The sequence below is a fragment of the Lasioglossum baleicum genome, chromosome 17, assembly GCF_051020765.1.
Source record: "Lasioglossum baleicum chromosome 17, iyLasBale1, whole genome shotgun sequence".
NCBI lineage: Eukaryota > Metazoa > Arthropoda > Insecta > Hymenoptera > Halictidae > Lasioglossum > Lasioglossum baleicum.
Genome location: NC_134945.1, coordinates 8,284,018 through 8,299,041, shown reverse-complemented (window position 1 = coordinate 8,299,041; position 15,024 = coordinate 8,284,018). Strand labels below are relative to the sequence as shown.

The 15,024-nt window shown below is 59.6% G+C and overlaps 1 non-coding gene and 1 pseudogene across 1 annotated transcript; both read left to right on the top strand.

Moving 5' to 3' along the window:
- The first annotated feature begins 1,088 nt into the window (after positions 1-1,088).
- Positions 1,089-1,268, top strand: LOC143217754 (U2 spliceosomal RNA; annotated as a pseudogene).
- Positions 1,269-9,160: 7,892 nt separating this feature from the next.
- LOC143217749 (U2 spliceosomal RNA) lies at positions 9,161-9,355 on the top strand. The gene has a single exon (XR_013010886.1). It is a non-coding gene; the product is annotated as a U2 spliceosomal RNA (small nuclear RNA).
- Positions 9,356-15,024: the final 5,669 nt, after the last annotated feature.

The following is a 15,024-nucleotide window of genomic DNA, read 5'->3' as shown; positions in this document are numbered from 1 at the left end:
TCGGCTGCCTGGCAACTGCGCCACGACGCCGTCGTCTCGCGGATTTCGCGAGCCTGCCGACTGCCGGGGAACCTAAGGGTAAACCAAAGGGTCGAGGGTCTCACCGGCGATCTGGAGGCGCTCAGGCCTGACATCGTTGTCAGGCATGAGCCCTCGAAAAGCGTCGTGATCATCGATGTGACCGTGACCTTCGAGAACGGCATCGAAGCTTTCGAAGCCGCAAGGCTCCGGAAGATACAAAAGTATCTTCCGATCGCGGCCGTTCTCGGAGAGCGGGGTTACAGAGTTGTGACCGACGCGATCGTCGTGGGGGCTCTCGGCTCATGGGATCAAGCCAATGAGCCGGTGCTCAAAGTGCTGCGTATTAGCACGAAATACGCAAGCATGATGCGCCGGCTCATTGTCTCTGAGACCATCCGGTGGGGTCGGGACATCTACGTGGAGCACGTGTCGGGGGTCCGACAATATGCTGCTGCTCCCGCCGCCGTCCCCGCCCCGGAGCTGCCTCTGCCCCTTGATGCGGCGAATGTGGCCCCCCCCGCGGCCCCCTCGAATACAGTATCGCGCCCCGAAAATTCATATAACAGCGAGAATATCGATGACAATAACAATGTAAATGTACTGACTCAGGGCCACTTCGGCCCTGTATAATTTTATATTAATTTTTAGCGAGGGCAACGAGCCCGCAGCGCGCCTCTTTCTCTATCTCTCTATCTTTCTCTACTCTCTCTACTCTCTATCTTTTGTCTTCCTTCCTTGCTGTCTCTCTACTCTTCTATTCGCTAATCTCTAGTCATCTTCCTAGCTTAAGTTCTCTGGTGTGCTGTGGGCCGTTCCACTATGTTTATTTTAACTTTGACAAGGCCCGTGCCGCTGATCTTACATTTCTGATAATCAGAATTATTTTTATCTACTGACGTGTGGATGAGTGTGTGTGTGTGTGTGCGTGTGCGTCTGAATGTGTTTGTCACGCAGGGGGACATAGCTCCCCCGCGCCACACCCCCCCACCAAAGAAATCATATTTATGTATAGCCCTCGCCGAAAGGCACTAATACTGTACCGCCCCCGAGCACCAGCTCGGGGGACGATCAATTGAAAATAAAAATGCCTTTATCTGTTCTTATCAGCTTAATATCTGATACACTCCCCATCGGGGAGTCAGAATATTAACTCGATTTTTGGGAATTGACTGAGCGGTCGGGGCTTGCTCCCCCTCGGTCACGGGTCGGCCACGCATTGCAGTGCCGTGTGGATTGGCCCAATCTGCTGAATTCAATCACAGTCAATTCCCAATAATTCGAGGAGATATCTGCTCCCAAAATCCGGGCAAAATTTCGCTCGAGCGCCGTAACGCTCAATTTCGCGAGTTCCGCGTGTGCGATCCACCATCAGGAGCCGAGGAGCGATCGGGGCGCGACTGGCCGCCGAGGAGGAGGACCCACCTTCAGCGTCTCCACCGAGCAGCCGGGAACACCGTGGACACCTCTGCAGGACCTCGAGTGGGGTAAGTGATCGACTCCCCCTCTGACTCTCTTCCCCCGCGCGAGCCCAAGTGCGTTAACCCGCACGGCCGTTCAGCGCGGTTACCCCTCCCCTCCGTTCGTTGTTGTTCGTCTTTGTCCTGTCGACACTTAGCACTGCTAATTGTTTGTCAGGATAAATTCAATAACAACCAACGGCTCTTTCCTAGGTCGTCGGAACAAAGGAATTCCGGAACGTTCGTTTCGGAATTGCGTAACGCCTCGTAAACGTTTCGATAAATTTCACAATTATAACATCAATTTATTCGACGTCAGACTAAGTTATTAATTATTTAATAACTTAGTTCTGTTCCGAGTACTTTGTTGCTGCTAATTGTGAAATTTGGGAGCAATCCTGTGCCGGATATTAATAATAATTCACATTAAACATCTTTTCGTTTAATACCGGCACGTCGGAACGTACGACGATTTTGCGTGCGTTTTCCGGAGCAAACCAACTCCGGAATAACTTTGATTCCGATCAGAGACCGCCGAATTGTTTAATCGAGTCCGCTCGATTAAATTAATTCGGTTTTAATCCTTTCAGTCACCGATCCGAGTAGGCCTTGGAGATTCTTCAGACCTGAGCTGAAGAATTTCTCCAAGTACCGCCAAGTATCGGTGCAGCCCTCTAGCGGTAGATCCCTGCACGAGGAGCTGGAACGAGTTCCTCGATCGACCGCTAGATAGCCCCCCTTGATGGTGTCTCTTACCATCAAGGTAGATCCCTCGCCTGTCACTTTTATCTTCTAACCTCTTTCATCCTTCTATCGATCCGCTCTCTTTTCTGTCTTTCCGTATTTCTCGCTATTTTCTTCTGTCGCTTTCTTCTACTTTCCGGCGAGTCGATCGCTTGCCTTTCTGTTTTAATTGTGTTATTTATTTTATTTATGTATTGTGAAGTGCAGCGCTGTGGTCCTTATTTATTTATTGTATTTATTGCGCGGTCTTGTACCCGATTTTAACCCCTGACTCAGTGCTGTGCTGTTGTATCATATTTTATCTATTTATTTATTTTATTTCGTGCAAGTGACATCACAGATTTTATTTATTCTACTGTGTTTTATTTATTTTACTGTATCTTATTTATTTCACTGTATTTTATTTATTTTACCGTATTCTATTTATTTTATTACATTATTTTTACACCTAGTCACTTGACATTTTTATTTACATTCGAGGTAAACCTGTAGAGGCTGTCCCATAATGTCCGAAATGAACAACGCGATTGTTATATACATCGATTTTCCGTTCCCGGCGGAATTCAGGTGCCCGGAATGCTTCGGCAAACCGGGCATCAGGCTCGGTGGGACCTATAAATCCCACTGCGACCTGATAAAACACGCGAAAAAGAACCACCCCGGTCATTCGGTGGTTCATCGTTGCGGCGAGTGTGGTGAGCACGGAAAGGGAGCGTATCCCTTGAAGTCCGTTAAGACGCACCACACCGCCGCTCATTCGAGCGGATCAGGTCGCGGTGGGACGAGAGGAGCAAGCGGCTCCTCCACCCGTACGACCGTGAGGTCCTCTCCCTCGGCGACCGGAAATATTAATTGCTCGGTCCCTTCGGGGGCCGAGTCAATTTTAAGGTTGACCGGAGCTGGTACCGCCACCACCACCACGGCTACGGCGTCGACGGCGACGTGCACGGCGACGACGATGACGTCGACGACGTGCACCACGACGACGACGACGACGACAGCGTGCGGGATGCGGCGGTCTGCAGCCCAACGCCCACGGATCTCCGGGGGGGCCCCTCCACCATCTACGGGCCCCGCAGCTGCACCGACCACCCGTGCAGCTGCCACAGGATCGACGACGACGACGACAACGACGACGACCTCGACCAGACGCCCGTCCTCCTCCCTGAGGCAGAGCACGCTGTCATTCGGCAGCGCTGCCTCTGCCAAGGGGACGACGACGGGGACGGCGACGGGGACAGACAAAACGCCACCGACAGCAACGGCGACAAGGGCGAGGGCAGTTACAAGGCCATCAACCACGCCACCACCATCCACGGCGACCGCGCGGGTTGCACCGACTGCGGCGGCGGCGCCGGCGGCTTCCTCGAGGAAGTCGTCGACGCCCCCGCCGCCCCCGGCGCCCGTGCGGAACAGACTGGCCTTGAAGAGGACGAGGGCGACAGCGGCTACCACCAAGACGACGACGACGACGCCACCACCATCGACGGCGTCCGCACGGGGTGCATCGGCTGCGGCGGCGGCGCCGGCGGCTTCCTCCAGGAAGTCGAAGACGCCCCCGCCGCCCCCGGCGCCCGTGCGGCAGAAGCCGCTGTCCCTCCGAAGGACGGCGACGAGGGCGGACCCTCCGAGGACCTCGGCTACCCCCCCACCACCTCCAACCAGGGTGGGGACCAGGCCGGCTGCGGCGGCGGCGCCGACGGCTTCCTCCAGGAAGTCGAAGACGCCCCCGCCGCCCCCGGCCGTAGCGAAGCCGAGGATCATCTCCGTAAGGGCCGTCAACATCGCCGTGAAGAAACTGCCCTCGCCCCACCAGACAACGTCGACGACGACTACGACGAAGAGAGACGGCGGGACGAGACGGAGTGACGGCTCTGTTTCAGGGTCAACACCACCAGCAGGGACCAGGGCAGCGCCCGCTGCCAAGAGCCGAGCCGTAGGAGCCGCCCAACGTGCCACCCCGAGTCCGCCGACACGCAAGTCGACCCCGGAACCGCCCCGCGAGAAGCCTGCCAGCGGGGCGGCGAGGAGGAAGAGGGGGTCGACGGTCTCCCCCACAGCGAAGGCCCCGACCACCAGCCCGAGGGGGCCAGTCACGAGAAGCAGGGGAGCCAGCGTGCCGTTGGACCTCGGGGACGTATTGCAACGGACAGCAGCCCTCAACACCACCCGGAGGAAGGCGGCTCCGAAAGCCGGCCCTAAGAAGTCGCCGAGGAGGACGGGGTCGGGGCGGGACAGGGCTTCGCCCGCCCCCACCACCCCGCCGAACGTCCCGACCACCCGGACGTTCACCTCGACGATCAGGACGGCGGCATCACCATCCTACGCCGCCGTCACAGCGGGCGCAACGGTGGTCAGCGCGGCGCCACCAGGAGAACAAACAGAAGGAAGAAGAAGGCTGCGGTCGTTCACCCGGGCGTCCTCATTACCGCCCGGGTGCTCGACCGCAGCCCGCAGCAGCCCCCCCCTCGCCACCATCCTGAGGGGAGCATCCGCCTCTCCTCCCACCCCACCTATCATCTACGGGGTGCAGGGGAGCGGAAGAGGCTGCTGCGTGGTCTCCTGCATGGCGCCGGCAACACTCACCACGACCACCGTCACCACCACCGTCAGCGGGGGGCCCATCGTCACCTCGCGGCCCCTCGCGGGGGGAGTGGAGAGGGGAATGAAGAGGACTCTGTCGCGGACAGCAGTCCCCTCCCTCCCCCCCATCGAGGAAGTGACGGTTGTCCCTGGTCCCACCCGGACAGCGGCCGTCACCCCCCCTCCGGCCATCGAGGGGAGAGAAGAGGAGGAGGGGGCGGAGGATGACGATTCCTCCCCCCTCCCGTGGTCTCCCGCCGTCTCTAGGAGACGACACCGCCGACGAGTTCTGTCTTCGTCGCCTACATCTCCGTCTGGTTTCAGGTCGCCGATCCCGGAGACGCTGCAGCCGCCGACAGCGAGGACTCCAGCCCGCACGCCACCAGCGCGGGAGACGAGGGCGCCAGGTGCACCACGCCGACCATCTGCGGGTGCCCAGCGTCCTCCATCGCCCCTGCCAGCTCCGGTCACCGAGGGAGCAACGAGGGGGGCCACCACCACCGCCACCACTACCACCGTCACGCCGAGGAACCGGTCCTCGGCCGCATCGCGCAGGGGCGCGCGGCGAGGGACGGCGACGGGAAGCAGGGGCAGCACTGAGAACGTGAGCGATCGGGCCCCTGCCGACTCCGCGCGGACGAACCGACTCCGAGACTTACGCGAAATGTTTAATCGCTTGGGAGGGTTTGCTTCGCGTTTTCGTAGTGTGGGTGGGAATACCCCTGGGAGCTCGCACCCGGGTGGATGTAGAACGGGGACAACGGTCCCTGCGGGGCGGACAAATGCCCCTGCGAGCGTCGGTGTAGTGCCCACCGACCTCCAAACCCCGCGAGACCCGGAGCATCGGCGGCCTGCGCCTGCTGGTCAGCCTCGCCCTCGCCCGCGCGCATCCCTCAGAAGGGAGCAAGTCGCGTTGGCGGAGGAGAGGCGTCTACTGATCGGTTTGGCCGGGGCCGTCGATAACATTCAAGACCTGGAAGAGGTGGCGACTACGATCGCCGCCTTCTTCCAACGCTTCGGGTCAAGACCCGCGGGGGTTGGAGAGAATACGAGGGGAAGGTCAACCGCTGTCGCGGGGAGGGAGAGGCGTGTCGGAGGTGCATCGGCATCGCGCCCTCCCGGTCGTCCTGAACCGGAGGCTACAAGAAGCACGGACCAAGTCGCAGAGGCTACGCGAATCCAGAGGCTGTTCCGGCAAAACCGCAGGCGTGCGGTCCAGGAGGTGTTGATGGGCGCTCCGGCGCAATGCCAGGTCCCGAAGGACCAGGTACATCGACACTTCCTCGACATGTACTCACCTGCGAGTACGCCACCAGCCTCTGGGCCTCTCGGCTTTCCTTCAGAGGCTCCAACGGCGGCGAGTGACGCGGCACTGGTTCGGCCTTTCGGAGTGAGTGAGGTGGATCGTCGACTCCGGCGGATGTCAAACTCCGCTCCGGGGCCAGACGGTCTAACTTACCGTGATCTCCGGAAGGCCGACCCGGACTGCGCCATTCTGACCGCCTTTTTCAACCTATGTCAAAGGTTGGAGTCGGTCCCTGCTTCTTGGAAGTCTTCGAATACCGTGATGATTCACAAGAAGGGCGATCAGGGGGATCTTTCGAACTGGCGGCCACTAGCCATGTCCGACACGACCCCCAAACTCTTCGCGGCGGTGCTTGCCGACCGCCTCGTCACGTGGGCCCTACATAATGAGCGGCTTAGCCCTCAGCAAAAGGGCTTCCTGCCGTGCGAGGGATGCTACGAGCAGAACTACGTGCTGCAGGAGGTCCTTAACGACGCTCGCAGGGGCAGGCGTCAGGTGGTGGTTGCGTGGTTGGACCTGTCGAACGCGTTCGGCTCGGTCCCCCACTCAACCATCTACCACGCCTTCGCGGAGGCCAAGGTCCCCGAGCCCTTCCGTAACATCTTGGAAGGGCTCTACGACGGGTGCACCACCCGAGTGCGAACCTCACAGGGCTTTACCGACCCTGTCCCCATCCTCTCCGGAGTGAAGCAAGGATGCCCGCTGAGCCCTGTGGCGTTTAACCTTGCCCTGGAATCGGTGCTTCGTGCAGCATCCGAGACCTCGGCGGGTTACACGCTCCACGGCCGGCGCTACAACATCCTTGGCTACGCCGATGATATGGCACTAGTTGCCGACACTCCGGAGGGGATGGAAACACTGTTGAGAACAGTGGAGGCTGCAGCAGGGAGGATTGGACTTCGGTTCAACCCGGCGAAGTGTGCAACACTGCATCAGGACAGCAGAGGCACTCGTCGGGCTGTCCCCACCTGCTTCAGCCTACAGGGTCAGGGGTTGAAATCCCTGGCAGCAGGAGTGCCATACGAGCATCTCGGAGTCCCCACGGGATTCCAGGTGAAGCAGACTCCGCTCCTGACGATCGAGGAGCTCGTCCGCGATCTCCGCTCCGTTGATCGTTCCCTCCTCGCCCCGTGGCAAAAGTGTGAGGCGGTCGGGACATTTATATTGCCCCGCCTCGACTTCATGCTGCGGGGAGCCCATGTGGAGAAAGGTCCTTTAAAAGTCGCGGATAAGCTTGTAAAGAAGCTCGCGAAATCCTGGCTCAACCTGCCTCAGAGAGCCAGCGCGGAGGTGATCTACCTCCCCCCCAGTCGGGGAGGATGTGGATTACTTCCGCTTGCTGACCTGGCCGACGCGCTGGTCATCGGGCATGCGTTCCGTCTTCTGACGGCGCCTGACCCGGCGATCAGCGGGCTGGCCAGAGATTCTCTGAGGGGGGCGGTAGCCAGGAAAATCGGTCGTCCACCTACCGAGCAGGACCTGGCGGACTACCTCTCCGGCTCGCTGGAGGGGGAGTTCGCCAGAACCAGTAGCGACTTCTCCACACTGTGGTCGAGGGCACGAAACGCGGCGCGGCGATTAGGAGACATGCTCCAATTGCGATGGGAGTGGAGCGCTGCACGCCAGGAACTGGGTATTAGACTCCGAGGCTCACGCGGGCGCACGACGGTCGTAACACCCGTGGCTCGGACCCAGGTGTTGCACCGACTGAGGGCGGCGGTGACGGAATTTTACCATCACCGGCTGAACAGCAAGCCGGACCAGGGGAAGGTCTTCGGGGTGTCGTCGCGGACGAAGGTGTCAAACCACTTCCTCCGCGGCGGCAGTTTCACCCGCTTCGCTGATTGGCGCTTCGTCCACCGAGCTCGCCTTGACGTCTTACCCCTTAATGGGGCTAGACGCTGGGGTGAGGGTGACAAGCGTTGCCGGCGATGCGGGGAGGCCCTGGAGACCTTGCCCCATGTGCTGTGTCACTGCCGCCCCCACTCGGCTGCATGGCAACTGCGCCACGACGCCGTCGTCTCGCGGATTTCGCGAGCCTGCCGACTGCCGGGGAATTTAAGGGTTAACCAAAGGGTCGAGGGTCTCACCGGCGATCTAGAGGCGCTCAGGCCGGACATTGTTGTCAGGCACGAGCCCTCGAAGAGCGTCGTGATCATCGATGTGACCGTGACCTTCGAGAACGGCATCGAAGCTTTCGAAGCCGCAAGGCTCCGGAAGATACAAAAGTATCTTCCGATCGCGGCCGTTCTCGAGGAGCAGGGTTACCGAGTTGTGACCGACGCGATCGTCGTGGGGACTCTCGGCTCATGGGACCAGGCCAATGAGCCGGTGCTCAAGGTGCTGCGTATTAGCACGAAATACGCAAGCATGATGCGCCGGCTCATTGTCTCTGAGACCATCCGGTGGGGTCGGGACATTTACGTGGAGCACGTGTCGGGGGTCCGACAGTATGCTGCTGCTCCCGCCGCCGTCCCCGCCCCGGGGTTGCCCCTGCCCATTGATGAGGTGAACGTGGCCCCCCCCGCGGCCCCCCCGAACATACTATCGCGCCCCGAAAACCTAATTTATACAAGCGTGGATAACAACGTGGAAAATGTATTGACTCAGGGCCACTTCGGCCCTGTATAATTTTATATATATTAATTTTTAGCGAGGGCAACGAGCCCGCAGCACGCCTCTTTCTCTATCTCTCTATCTTTCTCTACTCTCTCACTCTCTATCTTTTGTCTTCCTTCCTTCGCTGTCTCTCTACTTCTCGCTCTGAAATCTAGTCATCTCCCTAGTTTAAGTTTCCTGGCATGCTGCGGGCCGTTCCGTTTATTTTAATCTCTGACAAGGCTCGTGCTGCTTATTTTACATATTGATAATTATGTTTATTGACGTGTGGATGTGGATGTGTGTGTGTGTGCGTGTACGTCTGAATGTGTTAGCCACGTAGGGGGATGAGTTCCCCCGCGCCGCACCCCCCCCCCACCAAAGCTCATGTATCTTTTTTTTTAAATTTCGCCCTCGCCGAAAGGCACCGACGTTGTACCGCCCCCGAGCACTAGCTCGGGGGACGATTGTCTGAAAATAAACGCCTTTTTATCTGTTCTTATCAGCTTAATATCTGATACACTCCCCATCGGGGAGTCAGAATATTAACTCGATTTTTGGGAATTGACTGAGCGGTCGGGGCTTGCTCCCCCTCGGTCACGGGTCGGCCACGCATTGCAGTGCCGTGTGGATTGGCCCAATCTGCTTAACTAATATCAGTCAATTCCCAATAATTCGAGGAGATATCTGCTCCCAAAATCCGGGCAAAATTTCGCTCGAGCGCCGTAACGCTCAATTTCGCGAGTTCCGCGTGTGCGATCCACCATCAGGAGCCGAGGAGCGATCGGGGCGCGACTGGCCGCCGAGGAGGAGGACCACACCATCAGCGTCTCCACCGAGCAGCCGGGAACACGTGGACACCTCTGCAGGACCTCGAGTGGGGTAAGTGATCGACTCCCTCTCTTACTCTCTTCCCCCGCGCGAACACCAGTGCGCTAACCCGCACGGCCGTTCAGCGCGGTTACCCCTCCCCTCCGTTCGTTGTTGTTCGTCTTTGTCCTGTCGACACTTAGCTCTGCTAATTGTTTGTCAGGATAAATTCAATAACAACCAACGGTTCCGTCCTAGGTCGTCAGAACAAAGGAATTCCGGAACGTTCGTCTCGGAATTACGTAACGCTTCGTAAACGTTTCGACAAATTTCACAGTTATAACATCAATTTATTCGACGTCAGACTAAGTTACTAATTATTTAATAACTTAGTTCTGTTCCGAGTACTTTGTTGCTGCTAATTGTGAAATTTGGGAGCAATCCTGTGCCGGTAGTTAATAATAATCTACATTAAACATCTTTTCGTTTAATACCGGCACGTCGGAACGTACGACGATTTTGCGTGCGTTTTCCCGGAGCAAACCAACTCCGGAGTAACTTTGATTCCGATCAGAGACCGCCGAATTGTTTAATCGAGTCCGCTCGATTAAATTAATTCGGTTTAATCCTTTCAGTCACCGATCCGAGTAGGCCTTGGAGATTCTTCAGACCTGAGCTGAAGAATTTCTCCAAGTACCGCCAAGCATCGGTGCAGCCCTCTAGCGGTAGATCCCTGCACGAGGAGCTGGAACGAGTTCCTCGATCGACCGCTAGATAGCCCCCCTTGATGGTGTCTCTTACCATCAAGGTAGATCCCTCGCCTGTCACTTTTATCTTCTAACCTCTTTCATCCTTCTATCGATCCGCTCTCTTTTCTGTCTTCCCGTATTTCTCTCTATTTTCTTCTGTCGCTTTCTTCTATTTTCCGGCGAGTCGATCGCTTACCTTTCTGTTATTGTAGTTGTTTTTATTTATTTTATTTATTTATCTGTGAAGTGCAGTGCCGTGGTTTTATTTATTGTATTTACTTATTGTACCCAGTGTTTCTACTGTGCGACTCGGTACTGTACTGTCTTAATTTATATTTACTTTTATTCTATTTTATCCAACGACTACATTTTACTTATTTATTAAATTTTAATCAAGTGACTCCAGTGATTTTACTTTATTCATTATATTATATTTTATTCATTGTTATTTATTCAACTGTATACGTTCCTAGTCACTTGGTATTTTATTTTACACTCGAGACAATCCGGCAGAGGCCACAATGACTGAACAAACGAATAACTCGATTACCATTTTTATCGATTTTCCGTTCCCGGTGGAATTCAGATGCCCGGAATGCTTCGGCAAACCGGGTATCAGGCTCGGTGGGACCTATAAATCCCACTGCGACCTGATCAAACACGCCAAAAGGAACCACCCCGGTCATTCGGTGGTTCATCGATGCGGCGAGTGTGGTGAGCACGGGAAGGGAGCTTATCCCTTAAAGTCCGTTAAGACGCACCACACCGCCGCTCATTCGGGCGGATCAGGTCGCAGTGGGACGAGAGGAGCATGCGGCTCCTCCACCCGTACCACCGTGAGGTCCTCTCCCTCGGCGACCGGAAGTATTAATTGCTCGGTCCCTTCGGGGGCCGAGTCAATTTTAAGGTTGACCGGAGCTGGCACCGCCACCACCACCACGGCCACGGCGTCGACGGCGACGTGCACGGCGACGACGATGACGTCGACGACGTGCACCACGACGACGACGACGACGACAGCGTGCGGGATGCGGCGGTCTGCAGCCCAACGTCCACGGATCTCCGGGGGGGCCCCTCCACCATCTACGGGCCCCGCAGCTGCACCGACCACCCGTGCAGCTGCAACAGCGTCAACAACATCGACGACGACGACGACGACCTCGACGACCAGACGCCCGTCCTCCTCCCTGAGGCAGAGCACGCTGTCTTTCGGCAGCGCTGCTTCTGCCAAGGGGACGACGACGGGGACAACTACGGCGACGAGGACAGACCGAACGCCACCAACATCGACGGCGACAAGGGCGAAGGTAGTCACAAGGCCATCGACGACGCCACCACCACCTACGGCGACCGCGCGGAGTGTGCCGGTTGCGACGGCGGCGCCGGCGGCTTCCTCCAGGAAGTCGTCGACGCCCCCGCCGCCCCCGGCGACCGCGCGGAACAAACTGGCCTTGAGAAGGACGGGGACGACAGCGGCCACCACGAAGACGACGCCACCACCATCCACGGCGTCCGCACGGGTTGCGCCGGCTGCGGCGGCAGCGCCGACGGCTTCCTCCAGGAAGTCGAAGACGCCCCCGCCGCCCCCGGTGCCCGTGCGGCAGAGGCCGCTGTCCCTCAGGAGGACGGCGATGAGGGCGGACCGCCCGATGGCCTCGAAGACCCCCCCACCACCTCCAACCAGCGTGGGGACCAGGCCGGCTGCGGCGGCGGCGCCAGCGGCTTCCTCCAGGAAGTCGAAGACGCCCCCGCCGCCCCCGGCCCCAACGAAGCCGAGGATCATCTCGGTGAAGGACGTCCGCATCGCCGTGAAGAGACTGCCTTCGCCCCAACAAACAACTACGACGACGACTACGACAAAGAGAGACGGCGGGACGAGACGGAGTGACGGCTCTGTTTCAGGGTCATCACCACCAACAGGGACCAGGGCAGCGCCCGCTGCCAAGAGCCGTGCCGTAGGAGCCGCCCAACGTACCACCCCGAGTCCGCCGACACGCAAGTCGACCCCGGAACCGCCCCGCGAGAAGCCTGCCAGCGGGGCGGCCAGGAGGAAGAGGGGGTCGACGGTCTCCCCTACAGCGAAGGCCCCGACTACCAGCCCGAGGGGGCCAGTAACCAGGAGTAGGGGAGCCAGCGTGCCGTTGGACCTAGGGGACGTATTACAACGGACAGCAGCCCTCAATAACACCCGGAGGAAGGCGGCTCCGAAAGCCGGCTCTAAGAAGTCGCCGAGGAGGACGGGGTCGGGGCGGGACAGGGCTTCGCCCGCCCCCACCACCCCGCCGAACGTCCCGACCACCCGGACGTTCACCTCGACGATCAGGACGGCGGCATCACCATCCTACGCCGCCGTCACAGCGGGCGCAACGGTGGTCAGCGCGGCGCCACCAGGAGAACAAACAGAAGGAAGAAGAAGGCTGCGGTCGTTCACCCGGGCGTCATCATTACCGCCCGAGTGCTCGACCGCAGCCCGCAGCAGCCCCCCCCTCGCCACCATCCTGAGGGGAGCTTCCGCCTCTCCTCCCTCCCCACCCACCATCTATGGGGAACAGGAGAGCGGAAGAGGCTGCTGCGTGGTCTCCTGCATGGCGCCGGCCACACTTACCACGACCACCGTCACCACCACCGTCAGCGGGGGGCCCATCGTCACCTCGCGGCCCCTTGCGGGGGGAGTGGAGAGGGGAATGAAGAGGACTCTGTCGCGGACAGCAGTCCCCTCCCTCCCCCCCATCGAGGAAGGGACGGTTACCCCTGGTCCCACCCGGACAGCGGCCGTCACCCCCCCTCCGGCCATCGAGGGGAGAGAAGAGGAGGAGGGGGCGGAGGATGACGATCCCTCCCCCCTCCCGTGGTCTCCCGCCGTCTCTAGGAGACGACGCCGCCGACGAGTTCTGTCTTCGTCGCCTACATCTCCGTCTGGTTTCAGGTCGCCGATCCCGGAGACGCTGCAGCCGCCGACAGCGAGGACTCCAGCCCGCACGCCACCAGCGCGGGAGACGAGGGCGCCAGGTGCACCACGCCGACCATCTGCGGGTGCCCAGCGTCCTCCATCGCCCCTACCAGCTCCGGTCACCGAGGGAGCAACGAGGGGGGCCACCACCACCGCCACCACTACCACCGTCACGCCGAGGAACCGGTCCTCGGCCGCATCGCGCAGGGGCGCGCGACGAGGGACGGCGACGGGAAGCAGGGGCAACACCGAGAACGTGAGCGGTCGGGCCCCTGCCGGCTTCGCGCGGACGGACCGACTCCGAGATTTACGCGATATGTTCAATCGCTTGGGAGGGTTCGCGTCGCGTTTTCGTAGTGTGGGTGGGAATACCCCTGGGAGCTCGCACCCGGGTGGTTGTAGAGCGGGGACAACGAATGCCCCTGCGGGCGTCGGTGTAGTGCCCACCGACCTCCAAACCCCGCGAGACCCGGAGCATCGGCGGCCTGCGCCTGCTGGTCAGCCTCGCCCTCGCCCGCGCGCATCCCTTCGAAGGGAGCAAGTCGCGTTGGCGGAGGAGAGGCGTCTACTGATCGGTTTGGCCGGGGCCGTCGATAACATTCAAGACCTGGAAGAGGTGGCGACTACGATCGCCGCCTTCTTCCAACGCTTCGGGTCGAGACCCGCGGGGGTTGGAGAGAATACGAGGGGAAGGTCAACCGCTGTCGCGGGGAGGGAGAGGCGTGTCGGAGGTGCATCGGCATCGCGCCCTCCCGGTCGTCCTGAACCGGAGGCTACAAGAAGCACGGACCAAGTCGCAGAGGCTACGCGGATCCAGAGGCTGTTCCGGCAAAACCGCAGGCGTGCGGTCCAGGAGGTGTTGATGGGCGCTCCGGCGCAATGCCAGGTCCCGAAGGACCAGGTACATCAGCACTTCCTCGACATGTACTCACCTGCGAGTACGCCACCAGCCTCTGGGCCTCTCGGCTTTCCTTCAGAGGCTCCAACGGCGGCGAGTGACGCGGCACTGGTTCGGCCTTTCGGAGTGAGTGAGGTGGATCGTCGACTCCGGCGGATGTCAAACTCCGCTCCGGGGCCAGACGGTCTAACTTACCGTGAACTCCGGAAGGCCGACCCGGACTGCGCCATTCTGACCGCCTTTTTCAACCTATGTCAAAGGTTGGAGTCGGTCCCTGCTTCTTGGAAGTCTTCGAATACCGTGATGATTCACAAGAAGGGCGATCGGGGGGATCTTTCGAACTGGCGGCCACTAGCCATGTCCGACACGACCCCCAAACTCTTCGCGGCGGTGCTTGCCGACCGCCTCGTCACGTGGGCCCTACATAATGAGCGGCTTAGCCCTCAGCAAAAGGGCTTCCTGCCGTGCGAGGGATGCTACGAGCAGAACTACGTGCTGCAGGAGGTCCTTAACGACGCTCGCAGGGGCAGGCGTCAGGTGGTGGTTGCGTGGTTGGACCTGTCGAACGCGTTCGGCTCGGTCCCCCACTCTACCATCTACCACGCCTTCGCGGAGGCCAAGGTCCCCGAGCCCTTCCGTAACATCTTGGAAGGGCTCTACGACGGGTGCACCACCCGAGTGCGAACCTCACAGGGCTTTACCGACCCTGTCCCCATCCTCTCCGGAGTGAAGCAAGGATGCCCGCTGAGCCCTGTGGCGTTTAACCTTGCCCTGGAGTCGGTGCTTCGTGCAGCATCCGGCTCCTCGGCGGGTTACACGCTCCACGGCCGGCGGTACAACATCCTTGGCTACGCTGACGATATGGCACTAGTTGCCCACACTCCGGAGGGGATGGAAACACTGTTGAG